Source organism: Cimex lectularius, unplaced genomic scaffold (genome assembly GCF_000648675.2).
Source record: "Cimex lectularius strain Harlan isolate CLEC.00 unplaced genomic scaffold, Clec_2.1 scaffold44, whole genome shotgun sequence".
Lineage (NCBI taxonomy): Eukaryota > Metazoa > Arthropoda > Insecta > Hemiptera > Cimicidae > Cimex > Cimex lectularius.
This window is the reverse complement of record NW_019392639.1, coordinates 690,563-709,647: the sequence shown is the minus strand read 5'-3', so window position 1 is coordinate 709,647 and position 19,085 is coordinate 690,563. Positions and strand designations below refer to the sequence as shown.

The 19,085-nt window shown below is 34.2% G+C and overlaps 1 protein-coding gene across 1 annotated transcript in view; it reads left to right on the top strand.

The window, feature by feature from the left end:
* The window catches only part of LOC106663438 (UNC93-like protein), a 99,306-nt gene that overhangs the window by 30,184 nt on the left and 50,037 nt on the right, over nt 1-19,085 (top strand). The window lies entirely within an intron of this gene.

The following is a 19,085-nucleotide window of genomic DNA, read 5'->3' as shown; positions in this document are numbered from 1 at the left end:
TTCAAATTAGCATGGACTATTAATTCCAAGGATAACGCTGAGAATCGCTTGCGGAATAGATGTGCAAGAGATTGTGGCCAGAGTGAGCGGAGACTATGCTTAATTAGCATAAACATCCAAGAAAACCATTAATTTTGTTCATTTCGCTTTCGATTGATTTTAACAGTGTCAAAAAAGTCTGCAGAATTTAATTGTTCCACTGGTGACTTTAGGCGAGCTGGCCCTTTCCTGGAGTATATTTTCTTCCCTCAGGATAGGGCACTGAAAAATCGTTTAAACTTTAAAATCTTGACATTCTGAAGAAGTTCCTTTTGGTTTGTTCATACCATCGTTTTTTGGATGCAGATTGTATTGGTCCGTAGATTTTCACCTTTGTCCTCAGTGATTCGCTTGTTGTTACACTTCCCTTTTCACCACTTCCCTCTTTTGCGAATCCATCTACTTTTATGCTCCGTTCTGCTGTGCCCCTTTATGCATATAAGCCTCAAGTGATTTGAGAAGGTGAAGTTGGTTGGTACCAACCAATACACTACGAAAGACTGAAAGGATAACTGAAACTAAAACCTTTCCATTTTTTCCTTTAAAGGAAATAGTTACTGATTACTGAATGATATAAGCATAAATCTGCATGCGCATGTACATACTACATGCGAGTACAGAGTTGAGCCCACCACTTCCTGCAGTGCATCGGCAATTCCAGCTATGATAATTTACAATAAATTACCGACAGCGTCGAGAATCACCCGCCCCGGCTGTTGGCATTCCTGGGGTCAGACCTCCTTGTTGGGCTCCAAGGGCTGTCAAAACCTGTCATTTCCGCCATAAGGCAATCAATTCCTAAATTTAAACCAGTTCATTCACTCTTAAACATTCTTTCTTATTTACATACCACTCATTGTTAGTGTGTTGGAGTACTTGATATTCCTCCATCTACCAATCATACTTTCACGCTAATAAATACATTCCGTGTTAACGTAAAGGTTACAACAATATCAGCACCATATACAATAAAACAAACATGTTTTTTCCAAGAAACGAAACAAGGGGCCAAGATCCTCGCTGGGTTAAAGAACAATTCTCATACCGCGTGGAATTCCTACGCGCTCTCTTTTGGAGACAAGGAACGACACAATTAGGTGGGACACATCAAGCGAATGGTCCAAAATAAGAATAATGTTCTAGACCATGTAACTAAAATTTGTTTATTAATGGAATTTTATTTAACTATTGGACAAGAGAAAAGTATTAAAAACTCTTATATCATGTCGAGTGTTCTGATTTTCTTTGAATTAATTTTATAATCTTAGAAATAAACTGCTCAAAAATGAATAGGGATATTTGTAATTTGTTTATATTATTTAGTAAATTAATGATTATTTAGAGATCGTGAAAGGGGTCTGGTGTGATGTAGGTTTACAAAAACATTTTCCTTATCGTGCCCACGTTTCGATCTTTATTGAGATCATCTTCAGGGCATGAAAGGCTAACAAGGCCCGAACGACAAACCACTTTTGATTCCATTGACGGTCCATTTCACCCCAAAGGAGCCGACTTCTCATATAAATATGCTTTTCTATCCCTACTTCCTTCCCCACTCCTTCAAAATCTAACATATATAAACAAAAAACATTAATAACTCTCTCACACGACACTCAACAATGACACATCCACACTGAAAACACACACTTTGACTGAGTACAGATACTTCGATTTACCTAAAACATAAACATAAAATTTCTAAATTGTGTACATCATTATATAAATTCAAATTCGTAAAAACATAGTAAAAAACATTGTAATTTCTAATAATTTTTAATGAAATTTATAATCAAAATGCTAGGGAAAGTAAATACTACAAAATTAGTAATATCCCTAGTCATTTTTTGGTAGTTTATGTTCGTGTTATTTGCAATTAATTTATTATCTAACGTGTTCGAGGGGAAATTATTTCTCGATAGAATGGATGAAGTTCGAATTTGACCTCTTGATGATTGATGACTCGTTAATGGGTCGAACTGTTTTCTACTGTTCGCCGTTATTGTTTCAGGTCGAAACGTCGAGTGTCAAAGAGTTAAACAATACGAGAGATCACTTCGGCAACGTACGTTCCGCTCTTTCTACCTCCGGCTGTAATTTAATGTAGATTCTGTGAAAGTGCCGATAAGGTTGTGCCCCAGTCATATTTTAATTGTTATTTCCCTCGGCCACTGTGCAATTTGAAAGGTCCATTTAAAAATGAAAAAAATGGTGACTAGTAGTACGATGGTAGTAAATTGTACAGGTCGAGTTGTTCTGACCCATGACTACAGTCACTATAGTTTTTTTAATTGGTCTGAATACATTTGCAAAGATATATTTATTCACTTGTATTTTTTTTTATTGGTCGTATTGTAGCGTCATATCTGATGGTCCGTCCTGGGGTGAACGTCCATTATTCGAACAAGGCGAACGACCTCGGTGTCGTACATTTGAAAACATTTTACCTTCCTTTTTGCTTTTCGTGTCGTCGCATAGTCTATTTGAATCCGAGTTTTTCGAAAGCCATCTTCAGTTTGACACCTAGCATCAGCCAGGTCATGCGAATCATATGACGATCATGTGACCTCACAATTATACAAATTTTCAGAATAGCTAATCTTCTCACAGTAAGAAGAAATCTTAAAATTTATATTTAATTTGTTTATAAAAGCTCGCTGGAAGTTCGCTTACGCTCGCTGATAACATCCGCGCATTTTTCCTTTATTGACTGTGTGTTTGTTCATAACCGTTAATGCTGGCAGGTTGAAATTAAAACTTTTATTATTGTACTTTTTGTTTACAAAGGATCGACGTCGCGAGATAAAAAAAATATCAAGTGGCGCTTGCGTCAGCCGGCTGTATCGCGGTGAAATTTGTAGGACAAGATATAGCCCAATTTGAACACCAGATCATGATAACTGAATCGCTGATTTTCTTGATTTGCTGTTTTTTTTTATGCCTCTTCCCTGACATGATTAACAGTCCTAATGTAAGTTTATTGGAATTTTTCACTAAATTTTTAGAAATTGCTTTAAGATTGTGCGGTTCAGGTACAAGAAAGTATGACAGGTTTGTAAAGAAATTAAAAACAGGTGGATTTTTCTCTCTTTGTTGCATCACGAGCAATGAACGTATCTAGTCGACATCGTGATCATCACACTGGTTGCTTTTTTTTATTTCACCAAGATCAAGAGGCAACCATCAGTTTTTTTGTAATCTTTCTAATGAGCGCAACAAGTGCAGTTCTCCAGTAAATAGAGACGGTTGCGCTTCTTAATTTCTCGGTTGATTGCAGCAGTATCGATATTGCACCGACAACAGTCACGTTCTGAGTCGACGAAATGGGTTTTCTGACCTATGATGAAATTTGGCACAGTCCAATGAAGCTGTCAGGGCCGCGGGGAAGAGAAACGGAAAACCGGCTCGTTCCGGAAAAACGGAATGTTTGATAAACCAGGACTTCCAGTGTATTTAAATCTCTGGTTTGAGATATCGGGTCGATTATACACTGTATTGTATATTCGCCTAGCTTTTGTCTGTATCAATTAATTAATCTTTATGTAAGGTATAGGTTGAAAAAAAAAGCCAGTGTCATGAGCGGGATTCGAACCCACGACCTTCGGCCTGATACCGCTGCTCTACTACTTGAGCTATCGCTTCCATCCACTACCATCTCAACCCCACCTACAAATTACCCTCCTTTTTGCCAATTTTTTGTCTCTATATTTAGCCTTCAGGGTATAGTACGAATTAATAAAAACTACTGTCTTGAAAGAGCTTGATGGAACCTGCTTTGCTTAATCGGGCAATTTTTACACGGTGATATTTAAAATCTATTTAAGACAAAAACGCACCTTGATAAATTCCGTCGGAGTGGAAACAATCCTAGATCTAAAAAAAAATTAAAAATACCTCTTTTGCGGCAATTTGCCACATGGGCGTTATTACGGTTAATTTTTTGTCATTTGCACACCTATAATTGTTCTTCGGCGGCACGAAGAGCCTCTGTTTTATATAATTTTTAGTCCTTGGGGTATCGGCGTTCAAGGTGAACGTTGCGAACCTTCTTCAAATGCGAATCCCCACGTTTAAATCGTCATTTAGGAAAAGAATTTTCACTTCTGGTTTTATTTTTAGTCTCAACGGGGAAGGACGCGAAGCCGTCGATTTTTCCCAACTTTGTTTCATTTCTATAGATAACAAATTTTGAAACACATCGTAGTACCTTGAAAGAAAAAAACATTGAAAAAATTTACAATTATAAAAATACCTTACCAAACGAACTTATATCAAAACATCCTGACATGTATGAAATATTGATAGCATTCTTATCTTTTTTCTGTCACAATATCAGCGCAGAAAAACAAGGAAAAACGCGAAAACCGAACGATGAACTTTTATCTACCATCGCCAGGAAGTTACAATTGCTGACAACTCTGTAATTATGCATACATCCATTGACAAAAGCTCTAAATTGAAAATCAACTGACATCAAATGCAATAAAACAAGAAATACAAACAATTGTAAAATTAAGCAGTAATTAGTTTAAAAAAAGTTCTTCCTTAATTTTTTCACATGGCAACAAATATACCTTTTTTAAATTTTGTGAAGATTTTCTAACATAACACATTACCTGGTATAGGTGAGACCCTCAGTTAGCTTATTTTTAAATTTAGGAGCCAGGGGTATGACGATGGATATAATAGTTTACATTTTCAGAAGATAAAAAACATTTTCCTGTTTCCTGGACACTTATGTAACAAGATTAACACCATAATTTTCAATTGAATAGAAACGTTTTTCCCGTTATTAAGTATATATCCTTAAAACTACATCCATCGAGCTAACACATGGGGCATAACACTGAAAATTATATAAAAACGAACCCTCATCGTTTTTCCCCTGGACCCCTCGCATGTTTTTCTACTATTTGTCAAATATGTGTATACGCTTTAATATGAAAATATTTCTAGTTTTGGTCTATGTTATTGTTGATTTATTTTCCATACTAAATTGTTTCATTTATTGTTTGTTAATGGAATGAAAAAACAGCATACTATCACGGGTGACTCCAGGCTAACTTTCACAATTTTTTCCCTTCAAAATTATTTCTTAACTAATCGTTTATCCTTTGCAGAATTAATGGTTTGGGCGATATCACTAATGAAAATTTACTCTATAAACATTTTTGCATCTTGGTCTATTGTGCATCGTCAGTCTTTTTTTCAGTCTAACTGATGCCTGGCTATCTGCCAATAGCTATCTTTTTCTCTCTTGACTTTCATCTTTCTATCAATCTATTTTTCTTTCTATCTATCAATTTCATAACTATCATTTTTACCTTCCGCTTTCTATCACGCACACACACCCTACGCCACACAACATACATATCTATCATTTTCTATATTTATCTACCTCTTTCTCACTCTCTCTCTCTCTCTCTCTCTCTCTCTCTCTCTCTCTCTCTCTCTCTCTCTTTATCTCTCTCTCTTTATCTCTATCTATTTATCTATATATGTATCTGTCTATCTATCCATGTATCTTTCTTCTCTCTCTGTCTCTCTATTTCTCTCTATCCATCTATTTATCTATCTATCTATTTTTTTCTCTATCTATCTATCTGTTTATCTATCTACTTTTTTTCTTTCTCTATCTAACTATTTATCCATCTATTTTTTCTCTCCATCCCTCTATTTATCTACTCTCTCTCTCTCTCTCTCTCTCTCTCTCTCTTTTTCTCTCTCTCTCTCTCTCTCTTTATCTCTATCTATTTATCTATCTATGTATCTCTCTATCTATCCATGTATCTTTCTTCTCTCTCTGTCTCTCTATTTCTCTCTATCCATCTATTTATCTATCTATCTATTTTTTCTCTATCTATCTATCTGTTTATCTATCTCCTTTTTTTCTTTCTCTATCTATTTATTTATCCATCTATTTTTTCTCTCTATCCCTCTATTTATCTTCTCTCTCTCTCTCTATTTCTCTCTATCTATCTATTTTTCTCTATCTATCTATCTATTTTTTTTCTTTCTCTATCTGTTTATTTAGCTATCTATTTTTTTCCCTATCTATCTATTTATTTATTCTCTCTCTCTTTCTCTCTCTCTCACTCTCTCTCTCTCTCTCTGTCTCTCTGTCTCTCTCTCTCTCTCTTTCTCTCTCTCCCTCCTTGTCTGTCTGTGTTATACTTTCGTTCATAGAATATTCACTCATACAAACATTTTGGACAGCGCAATCTACCACAATGCACGGAGAACCCCCTTTATATCTACATTGATTTAAAATTTCGAAAAACTATTTTTAGCACATCGTTTAATATGTTTAATCTGAATAAATAAATTCAAAGCTAACTCTTAAATCTTTATTTAATAATAAATATGAAAACTACTCGCCCATTCAACTGACTTTATACGCTTCTTGTAAGGCATTATTTTACCTGCTATATTGAGAATAATGATACTGTAAATATCTATTTAATCGAAAAAATAGTAGATTTAATAATGAGAAATTAAATTTTGTAAATTATTCATAGCTTACCAGCAACTGTTCGAGTTTCTTGTGAGGTACGTGCCAGTAGAATCGGTTGTGGGACAAATTTCTCCATTTCTCTGAGATTGACCGAATAAAGGCCGGCCCGATGAATTCAAATCGTGTCAGATTAGAAATTAAGTATAATGCAAATTTATTCGCCTCTCATCGGACATTGCTTTCTCGTTCGATTTATTGCGGGCGACCGGCGGCAAATTGCCAGCACTGGTGCCACGTGGTTTCCCCTAAGATCGTTCTATGATTTTCCATTTTTCTTTCTTTTGTCGGACTTGGAAAAGCGGGCGGCCTTCGTCATTTTTGCTTTGAGTTTTGGCACCATGACCCAGACTCGGAGCTCATTCGTATGCAAACTGCCTGCATCGTCTAAGCCCCGTCGCTGGCCTTTTAAATGAATTATGCAACGAGGAGTGCATGAGATTTTTTTTGCACATTTAACGAACTAAAAATATATTTGAGTTATTTGTACCTTCGGCTTATCCTATTTAAACAGTCGTTCGAGCCGTAGCGATGTGGAAGTAGGTCGAATTTTTGCACACATTCTTTCGTTAAGCTTAAGATTTTTTGTCAGGTCCCTATGAGTACCCTTCAGGATTTTCCTATCCCAGGAACGTATGTTGCGTCCGTCGCTTGTCGCTGGGGGCGTTGCGTTAGGGGGCGTGGTCTCCGTGCACGTTGGTCGGTCTCGGCGGTTATTTCCATTGTCAGTTATTATTTGTGCGTTGTTGGTTTTTTGTTTTTTCCTGGTGTTGGTTGCGATGTTTTGTTCTTCTGAACTGTAATCAGAACGTCGAGTGGGTTTATTTTTAAATGATTTTTTTAAAACAATATGGACAAATTTAATTTGAAGATTTTGTTTGTTTCTTATTAAGTGTTCCTTTATTTGGTTAATTTTTTCAGAATAAAGTGCATCTTTTAGATTAGCCTGATAATCTTTATCTCGTTTATTTCCTTTCGATTGTTAAAATTGTAAGATAATATACATAGTACATTAAATTTTATTTGTTGAAAATCTTTACTTTAAGATAAACAAAGCGCTTTTTTAATTATTATTTGCAGAAAGGTGAACAAATACAAATTTTCAGCACGGAAGATGACGAAATACAGAAAAATGTATGATATGCCAAAGAAGCGAGACTCGGAGAGATGATCGGAGACGATCAAACTATATGTCTGCAAATCCCAAGAAGAAATTTCACAATTGTAAAACAGTGATAATAAATAGACCAAGATTAATCTGTCAACCTACAAGTAATAGTTGAAAAGGGCCACAACGGAGAAACAGTGCCCAAACCAAGCACAGAAGATGACAAAATGCCGAATCATGTCTGCCAGACGAAAGCTGAAATTGGAAGCAACCGAACTATAGATTCATCACCTCGCAGACCTTAAAAAGAAATATTATTATAAAAAATAACGACTTATTAATAACACAACACCCCGACATAGTGAAGGTGTTGAAACTCCTACGCTTCTGACAGCCCAAAATTGCAAGGATAGCCAGTCTAAGATGATCTGAATAGGTTTCGTTACTTCAACTCTTGTATAACAAAGTTACATCTGATAAAACAGAGCTAAAGCCGAACATAAAAGACGGTGAAATGTCAAAAAATGCCTGGCACACTAAAGCTGCGTCGATATGACCTGAGACAACCAACCACAGACCGAACACCCAGCAGACCGAAAGAAAAATCTCACAATTATTGAAAAAGTTACGATTTGCTAAATAGCCCAACATCACAACATACTGAAGACGATGGCCTAAATGGCATCTGCCAGACTAAACAATGATTAGTCTTGGTCATTAGACAAGGAACCTGAAACGGCTAAACTACTGGTCTATGTACGCGCAGACCCTAAGAAGACATCTCACAATTATTAAAAAAGGCATGGTTTTTTTAAGGTCAGAACTGACCAAACAACTGCTGCACTGAAGAAGGCGAAATGCCGAAACATTTCTGTCAGGCGACCAAACTACGGGTGGATAGATGTCGATAGTAGTTGTAGTTTTGTAAGGCAGTTTTTGATATAGAATCGTAAAAGTTAATCAAGGCAAGATGCACCAGAGCTGAGTCATTTGTACTTAGGACTTCTATTGCTCTTTGTGATGTAAGTTTTTATGTGAGATGGTGCATAGGGAGTCAATCAGGTATCTTGTTTGCAGATAGGAAACAATAGGTAACACTGCCAGGAAGGGAAAGTAATTATTGTTCTTTTAGCATCCAACCACCCGTAAAACAATCCAGAGTATGATTGTAATCTCCATAGCAATAATCTATCGATGATATCGTGATTTTTCTTTACCCTTCCGACTGAAAGAAAAAAGCAAACACCGATCGTACCATTTTACTAAAAATACACGACAATATTTTATGTAAATTGTCCCAACATGTGCATAATCTATGCCAAGTCCTTAATTTCAATAAGGGCCACTTACCCCGTACAGGGATAATTGCCGGTCTCAATTAATAAGGATTTCTCGGATTCTGAAGACCGGACACGTCCTGTTTCGCCACCCCATTGCAAAATTACAGTCCGGGTGTCAAAGGACTGTCTGTCATTAAAATGTTCGCATGCAATCAAAGCACACCTTCGACACGAACCGGTATTACTCGGATTTGTACTATGAACGCCTACTTTTTAAAAATTATAAAACTGATTTAGAACGAGCAGAATGGTAGAGAGACACATTGAAAGACAGTAAAACCAGAGAGAATATAAAGTTTCAATATTATTAGCGTTATGTTAACAGACTTGTAATAAAATAATAAAAAGTCAGTTTTTATCTGGTTTTAACTTTTTATGGCAAAACTAACCTACAGAAAACTATAAAGCATTATAAGTGTCAGTATAGACGGAGAACATATCTGGTTAAACATTATGTTTCTTTGTATGGCATATTGTTACTGCTGTCCTTGACAGGTTCTCCGTCGGCCCTCTAGGTGTGCTCTTATTGGGGAACCCGGAACTGGAATGCTTTGGTGAAAAGTTGGTGGTTCTCTGGATCCTCGGACCCATAGGTCTGAAAAATAACGAAAAGGCGGGCGAAACCAAGCCAAGATGTCTTAACCACAACACCTGGCCAATCACGCGCTAAAAATGCAACATTTATTGAATGAAAACGGCAGCGTCGATGGACCGGAGAGGCAGGAAACCGTATCAAAATTCGGTTGATGAATCGTATAAGAGTGATCATCCTCAGTAAGAATAGGCCACGGGGGCCGTGGTAGCCGAGTGGTTAAGGCGTCAGACTCTCGGCTAGTAGATCCCGCGGTCGTGGGTTCGATCCCCTCCTTAGCCTCTGGACTTTTTCTGACGCATAAGGGGACCGGTGGCCGCAATTGAAAGAAATTGACACGGCACTCATTAATGGAAGGGGCGGGATCGGATCTCAGCGATCCTGAAATTGGTCCCAACCCCCTTCAAAAATGAGTTTCTTCGATGGAAAAACACCGGTACAACGGGGGCTCAAGTTCACATTTGTGTTGCGAGCCCTCCCCCAAAATATGGAGCCAGGGATAAAGTACAATAAGCTGTACAGCTCAGCTGCAGTGTTCAGGAGGGGAACAAAAAAAGAATAGGCCATGCGTGATACATGAACCCCTTTTGAGCCAAAGCCGCTTTCGGTCTGGTATGTACAGAAAGGTTGATCCTGCTAATGCGTCATTCCTTGGCTCCTTGAGATAGGAATGCCACCCGTTACGAGCATTGTGCTTGATCACGTTGCTAATATTTGGGTTCTCTGTTTAGATTTTTGGAGAAAACAGAGCTGTTTTACTGCATAATGTACTTGCAATATATATCTAGTTTTGAGATTGGCTGTATTTATTAGTGTAAATGTGTAGCTTGAGAAAGCCGATAGTAGAATATTAAATTCCTAATCGACCTTAAATTAGATTAGTTACATAATATGTATCAAGTTCTACTTGGGTGAATGGTGTGTAAATAGAAATGAAAATATTAAAAAGTGAGGTGGAAAACTGCATGCTATGGAGGCTGAAATGACCTAGCTGTCATTTCATCTATCTACTGGAGCTTAACTTAGGAGTCTGGGTAAGACAGCGTTCTGCGCGCTCGGACGTAAGTCTGGAGGGTAACGGACAGGCAGACGATATGGCTAAAGCTACGGAAATCCCATCCTCCGTAGTTAACCATCGGCGATCAAGCCCTTTGAAGCTAAAAATGCATTTAAAAATACTTCAAAAAAATACTTAAAATAAGAAACTCTCACTTACCAATAGCACTAACGATAGGTGCCCCTCGGAGGATCTGACTCAGAAGGGTCATCCTCACCCGATTAAGAATAAGCCAAGCGAGGTTGACACACGGACACTTACTTTCTCCGGCATGTTGAAACGTTATTCAATTTGTCCCACTTAATTGGAGAATGCCATTCCTTGTTCTCAGCGAGGTTGTTTTATTGTATATAGTGCTGATATTGTTTCGTACCGTAGTGTACGTTAATAGGGAATGTATTTATTAGCGTGAAAGTATAATGTGATGGTAGATGGAGGAATATCGACTACTCTAACACACTAACGGAATAAGAAAGAATGTATTTAAGAATGAATGAGAGTGTAAATGGGTTTACATTTAGAAATTGATTGCGTTGAGGGCTGAAATGACAGCTGTTGATAGCTCTTAGGGTCCAACTCAGCGGCCGGACGGATAAGACCAAGGTCTGACCCCGGTCTGCCAACATCCGGGGTGGGTGATGCCCGAAGCTTAACCGTAATTGTTACACAATTTTCAAGTATAATTTATGACAGTATCTGTAAACTTGTGTGATCTCTCTAAAGTTGTAGATGCTTGGATAAAGTTTTCTAGTCCGAATAATTTCCATGCCCAGACAATATTTATATTAAAGTAAGACGTCCTATTTTGTCAAGTTGTATACTTTTTGTCTATATACCTGTTAACATATGGATGTATTATCCTGTTTTTTTGTTTGTCTGTTTGATATAAATGACCGCGTTTTTGGTTGATTTGTAAATAAATCCCCCTCCAAGCCGACGCATCTTGTTTGGGACGGTTCATGTCCCCGGCCACATTTATTATCATTGGCATACTCTATTTTTATACAAAAACCCGTCATATTCCGACTCTTATCTTTTAAGAAACGGGTCATTATTTCGGTTCTTTTACAGAAAAAAAATTCAAACGAAAACCACTGTCCGTTGACGAATTGCCAAGTTTATCCAAATGGGAATCATATTTGCATGTTATTTATCTTTCAGTGAAATATCACCTCTTTACATAGACCATCTTATTCGGAAAATGGTCAAAAAACACGGCGTCATCAGAGAAAAGTAAATTTGTGTTACAGTTCAACTACTGTGGGAACAACGGTCACTTCAAAGTTTATTGTTCTTTAATAATACAAAATCTCATTGATGTGCTTGTTTTCAAGTCTAAGAGGAAATTTTTTTTTTGTAAAAATTTTAAATTGTAACTCCAAAACTCAACTAGTTTTCTAGTTATTACAAAATTTTGATCCTTGAGGCTGTTTCAACTGAAAAGTAATATTGCTAGCCCATAAGCCACGTTGTGAAAGGTTTAATTCGACTTTCGAAATCAAATCTGAGATAACATTAATTTTCTCAATTGTAAATACCTTTTAGCTCTTTACACAATTTAAAAAGAATTATACTAAGATTTTCCAATGCTTTAATACAAGAAGAAAAACTAAATAAAAATATTTTCAATTTTTTAAACAGTTTTTAACTATTAACCAGCACAAAAAAATGCAAACTGAGATCATTAGAAAACGTGTCTGGAGACGTCAGGCTACAATTTGTAATTTGTTGAGCGTTGCCAAATTCGCAATTCTTCGACACCTTTTGCGGTCGGGCCTTGACCAGGGATCAATCATCTCCGTCGTGTAATTACTTTCAAAATTAATTAATTACAGCTGTCATAAAAGAGATAATTGTCACGATGGCAAAATCGGGTCGGCAGTTGATATCAATGATATGTCATTACCAAAAGATCTATTTTATTGGATAGATTTTTACGAAAAATTACATCTCATCAGGTATTTCGGTGCTGGCGAATATTGTAGATATAATTCGTTTGAAAAATTTATAATATTCTTCTTGTCTTCAAAATATCAATAAACAATAAAATATCTTGTAAATATAAACAATGGCCGTAATAAAACACGGTCGCACGCATTGATGGAGAATCGTTTCGACATTTTTTTTTCGCGTTTTATCGTGGAAATCGACTCCGGCCCGGGTTCCCAGATCGATTTCCTTCTGGGAAAAAATTTTGCCGATTATCTCTACAGTCGGTCATCAATTGTCAAGAGGCAATTACTTTAAAGGCCTTTAATGTAACATGGCTCGTCGGCTGATATCTATTTATTATCAATGTGACAAATTTAAGTAGGTTTTGGGGCAAAAATCTAGTTACCCGCTTGACCTGATTAACCAGAAATAAATATGCAAAAAAAATGTTTCTTGTACAAAACAGATATACATTAATTTGATAGCTTGGTTAACATTTTCAAAATGGGAACTTATAAGGCCAAAAGAGGCGTTAAAATCTCTAGTGGCATTAAACATCATAATCGTTCGACTTGATGACATCAAGGATCAAAATCATTTGACATTAGTAACTTTAAATTTTACAATCAAATCATCTGACTTTATTGAAATTAAACATCAAAATCATTTGATTTTAGTGACATCAAACATGAAATTAAATTACCTTTTGTGACTTCTAAAGTTAAAATTAACAGTTTTTAATAACATCATTGAATATGATATTATTTAATTTAATTTACTTTTTATTATTATTTAAGTTTAATTAAGATAACAGCTTTGAATTAGTGACTTTGTGATATCAAACATCAACATCATTTGTCGTCAATGACTTATAATTTTACAATAAAAGGATTTGCCTGTAATGACATCGAATTTAAAAATCATTTTCCTGTAATGACATTGACTTTGAAAATCATTTACCTTTAGTGACATCATACTGAAAATAAGTGACCTTTCATGACTCTTAACATTAAAATTATCAGTTATTAATGTCATCTGCCTTTAAATTTGAACCTGCAATGATATCAAATCTGAAAATCATTTACCCTGATGTCATCAAACTTCAAATCAATTTTACAATCAAATCATTTGACTTTAACGACATCAAACTTGAAAATAATTTGCATTTAGTGACATCAAACATGAAATTAAAACCTTTTGTGACTATATCGTTAAAATTAACAGTTTTTAATAACATCTAGCATTGAAGTAGTGATTTTTGTGATATCAAATATCAACATCATTTGTCTTCAATGACTTATTGAACAATGACATATTTCATTACAACAAAAGCCTGTACAAATTTGCCTGTAATGATATCGAATTTGAAAATCATTGGCCTGTAATGACATTGAGTTTGAAAATAATTTACCTTGATGACATCAAACTTCAAATCCGTATGAATTTAGTGACTTCTAACTTTACAAATAAGACATTTGACTTCACTGGCAACAAACTTGAAAATCATTTGCCTTTAGTGACATCACAGTGAAAATGACCTTTTATGACTCTTAACATTAAAATTATCAGTTTTTAATGACATCTGCCTTTAAATTTGTGCCTGCAATGATATCAATTCTGAAAATCATTTACTCTGATGTCATCAATCCTCAATTCCCTATGCCTTCAGTGTCTTCAAATCATTTGATTTTACCGACATCAAACTTGAAAATAATTTGCATTTAGTGACATCAAACATGAACTTAAGTGACCTTTTGTGACTTTATCTTTAAAATTAACAGTTTTTAATAACATCTAGCAGTGAAGTAGTGAATTTTATGATAACAAACATCAGCATTATTTGTCTTCAATGACTTATAATTGTACAATAAAATCATTTGCCTGTAATGACATCGAATTTGAAAATCATTTGCCTGGAATGACATGGAATTTAAAAATCATTTACCTTGATGACATCGACTTCAAATCCATATGACTTCATTGACGTCTAACTTTACAGCCAAGTCATTTGACATCATCACATCATCATTCATCACAATGAAAATAAGTGACCTTTTATGAATCTTGACATTAAAGTTAGTAGTCTTTAATGACATCTAGCATTGAAGTAGGTACTTTTGCGATATCTAACATCAAAATTGTTTGTCTTCTTGACTTACAATTTTACAATGAAAAATTTGCCTGGAATGATATCCAACATGAAAATCATTTGCCTTTTATAACAACAAATATGAAAATAAATCACCTTTTGTGAATTGTAAAATTAAAATTAGCCGTTTTTAATAATTTTTTTTAATAATTAATTTTAATTAGGTATTTTTGCGATATAAAATATTTAAATCATTTCCTTCAGTGACTTCTAACTTTGCAATAAAAGCATTTTGCCTTTAGTGACACCAAACTTCAAACTCATTAGCCTTTAATAACATCAAAATCAAAATAATTTACATTTAGTGACTTCTTACTTTAAAATCGGCAGTTTTTTTAAATTAGTAACTTTCGTGACATAAAAATCAATCTGGGGTCTCTAGTGAAATCAAACATCAAAATCTTAATGACTTTTTAGTTTAAATTAGTGACTTTTGGATGGTATGAAATTGCAAGTTCAGTAGTAATAAAATAGTAAAATATAATTTGATCGTTTCCTAATTTCCAAAATTTAGCCATTTTTGCCTGCCTAAAAGAAAAAACAATAGACACCAAAACGGCGCTCATCACTGTAAGGTAAAGGTCCCGGGTTCGAATGCAGAGCCGCTGGATTCGAACCCGATATACTTACAAATGGGCTTTAAAAAAAAATACACACATAAGTACAAACTAAAAGCCTAAAGACCTTCACTATCAACAAAATGATAAATAAAAAGATTGTTAGAGCAAGTTATGAATGACTATTTATTTAAATTTATAGTTTGAAATTGTGATTAAATTTATTGTTTGATCGTCTCCGATTACCCTGGTCTGCTTATTCTCTCTACTAAATTAACAACGTTTGATATTAAAAAAGCATGGACTATAATCTATCTAATTTTTTTCGCTTTAAAAAAGTATACTATTTACATATAAAAAACGTAATATACATTTAAAATAGTACAGAAGTAATTGTTAAAATTTTTGGTAATTTTCGATGGTTTTAAGTGCCTATTGCTATATAATTATTATATTTTCCTAAAGCCAATTAGGTTCAATAGTAATGCAATGATGTTTATTTTTATATTGACGGTTTTACTTATAGAATTGGTAATTAACTGCCCATTTTTCGTCTGAGTGCCAAAATCCTCCTCCTATTTTCCTGCCTGCATTTCATAAGAATGCTATTTAGGTTATGCTAATTTATGTCTTTTCTAAATAAACTTTCATTTCACTTTCTCAGTTCTTGAATCAGTCCGTTCATTCGAATAACAGTTACAAATGTGAATTTATAGAAATTAAAATATAACGTGGATAGTAGGTAACGATTAATGACGGATATTAAAATGATCAATGATACTTTTATCATGTGTTTCTCCATTTGGCGATTTAAAATGGGCCGTACGTTTAAAAAAATTAATTAAATTTTAAAAATTCCTATGCGGGCGGATGTGATTTGTGGAGAGGATAATTAAGTTAGCCGACTGCAATTTTGCAACGGGCACCCATAACTTTGCATATTATCTATTACTCATGAATTAATCATGAGGCTCACCTAGAAAGACCACCCAAATCAAAATGATTCGATTATTTATTGTGATCGTAACGGATTAATTCCTCGAGGTCGGTTTTGTCTAAGGCCCCTGCTGTTTTTCATACTTTTCCTCCTCGTGAACTGCTGGGGTGTTTTATAAGTCGAGAAATTGATCTATCCTCGCCAATTTCGATGGAGACCCGTTATTTACAAATTTGTACACTACCCTGATTCTGCTGCATCGTTTAAGAAATTGTTAGGATTTTTTCTGCAAATATTAAATTCATTTTTTTTTATTCGCTAATGCATAGAGAAGAATAAGAATATGAGAAAATTAGAGAGAGAGAGAGAGAGAGAGAGAGAGAGAAAGATATATTTAATGAGTGACAAAGCGATAGTGTGAATTAGAAATGGAGATAGACAGATAAAGAAAGAGACAAACAAACAACAGAAAGACAAACGACAAACCACTCTCCATTAATGACATCAAAATAAAAACCAATGACCTTTGGTAACATCAAAATTATTTGCCTTTAGTGACAAAAAACATCAAAATCATTTCATTTTAGTAAATTCTAATTATACAATAAAATCATTTTACTTAACATCAAACTTCAAAATCATTCACCTTGGTAAAAAGGAAACATCAAAATCATTTGCCTTTAATGACATCAAAAATCAATATCAATTGCATTTAATGAACTCTAACTTAAAAATCATTTGCTTTTGGTGACAGAAAACATCAAAATCATTTTCTTTTAGTGACCTAAATCTTCAAAATCATTTGCCTTTAATGACATCAAAAATCAATATCAATTGCATTTAATGAACTCTAACTTAAAAATCATTTACTTTTGTTGACAGCAAACGTCAAAATCATTTTCTTTTAGTGACCTAAATCTTCAAAATCATTTGCCTTTAGTGACATCAAATATCAAAATCATTTGAGTTTAGTAACTTTTAATTTTTTTATCAAATCGTTTGTTCTTAATGAATCAAATGTGTTAATTATTTGGGTTTAGTGACATCAAACGTGTTACATTAAATTACATCTAACTTCAAATTAGTAACTTTCCTGACATCAAAAGTCAACAAGAACTTTTAATTTTAGTAACTTTTAATTTTCTTATAAAATCATTTGTTCTTAATGACATCAAATGTGTTAATAATTTGGGTTTAGTGGCATCAAACGTGTTACTTTAAATGACATCTACCTTCAAATTAGAAACTTTCCTGACATCAAACATCAAAATTAGGTACCTCTAGTGACATCAAATTTCCAAAGTAGTTAACATCAAGCTTCATAACTGTTTTCCTTTAATAAGAATTTATAGAAACTTAGACTTTAGTAACTTGTTTCTCTTAGCCTTTAGTAACGGCTAACTTCAAAATAATACGTTTTGTGACATGAAATATCGAAAGTATTTGATATCAAGCTTCATAACTATTTTCCTTTAATAAGAATAAACTATAGTAATTTTGACTTTAGTAACTTTTTTTCTCTTAGCCTTTAGTGCCGTGTAACTTCAAATTGATAAGTTTTGTGACATGAAATATCGAAAGTATGACATCAAGCTTCATAACTGTTGGCGTTTAATAAAAGCAAACATCAAAATCATTTTCTCTTAGTGAACTCAAACTTCAAGTTCAATTTCTTTTAGTGACCTTAAACTTCAACATCAATTGCTTTTAATAACTAATTTAACTAGAACTCTATCTTAAAAATCATTTGCTTTTGTTGACATCAAATATCACAATCTTTGATTTTAGTAACTTTTAATTTTATTATAAAATCATTTGCCTTTAATGACATCAAAAATCAAAATCAATTGCTTTTAATGAACTCTCACTTAAAAATCATTTGTTTGGTGACATCAAACATCAAAATCATTTGACTTTAGTAACTTTTAAATTTGCCATTTGTCCTTCATGACATAAAATTTGTTAATTATTTGTCTTTAGTGACATCAAACATGTTATGTAGTAACCTCTAGCATTTAAATTAACAGTTATTAATGACATCTAACTTCAAATTAGCAACTTTCTTGACATCAAACATCAAAATTAGGTACCCCGTGTGACATCAAATATCCAAAGTATTTGACATCATGCATCATAACTATTTGCCTTTAATAAGAAGACAACCATTTGCCTTTAGAGACATCAAAGTGAAAAATCATTCGCCTTTGGTGTCATCAAACTTTAACGCTTTATATGACAGGAAATTGATCTAAGTCCGCCAATTAGGATGACATCCGTTATTGTCAAATTTATTCAATATCCCAATTCGGTTGCATTATTTCAGTAGTTTTTTTAAGTTCGTTCCTGCAGATGGATCAATCCTATATCAGTTGCCAATCGATAGGGGGATTAGAAAGTGAAAGAGATAGTTGATGGGTGACAAAGATAGTGTATAAATGGGAGGGAGAGAGAGAGAGAGAAATAAAGAGAAGAAATGAGAGTGAACTAGTATATACTAGAAACTTTATAGTACAATATAATTTTGCATTAAAATAAAGTAGTACAATATCGATTATGGATGACAAATCTACCTGCCGGAAATGTATTGCACTCTAAGTAATCACTATAAAAAGAAAAGAAAAAATGATTCAGTGATTGTAGTGTTTAACATCGTTTATTCCATACGTAAAAGTGTTAGTGTTCTTCGATGAAAAATCTTTGAAATATAGCCTGAGTCACACGGTCACACTGGATGCAGAAACTTCACAGCGTTAAGAGCGCAAAACTTAAACTTAAAAATAAAAACTCATAGCTAAATTCTTTGTGTATCATAGCATAAAAACATTGAAATATAATGTAAAACAGACTATTTCCGGTTGTCTAGGAT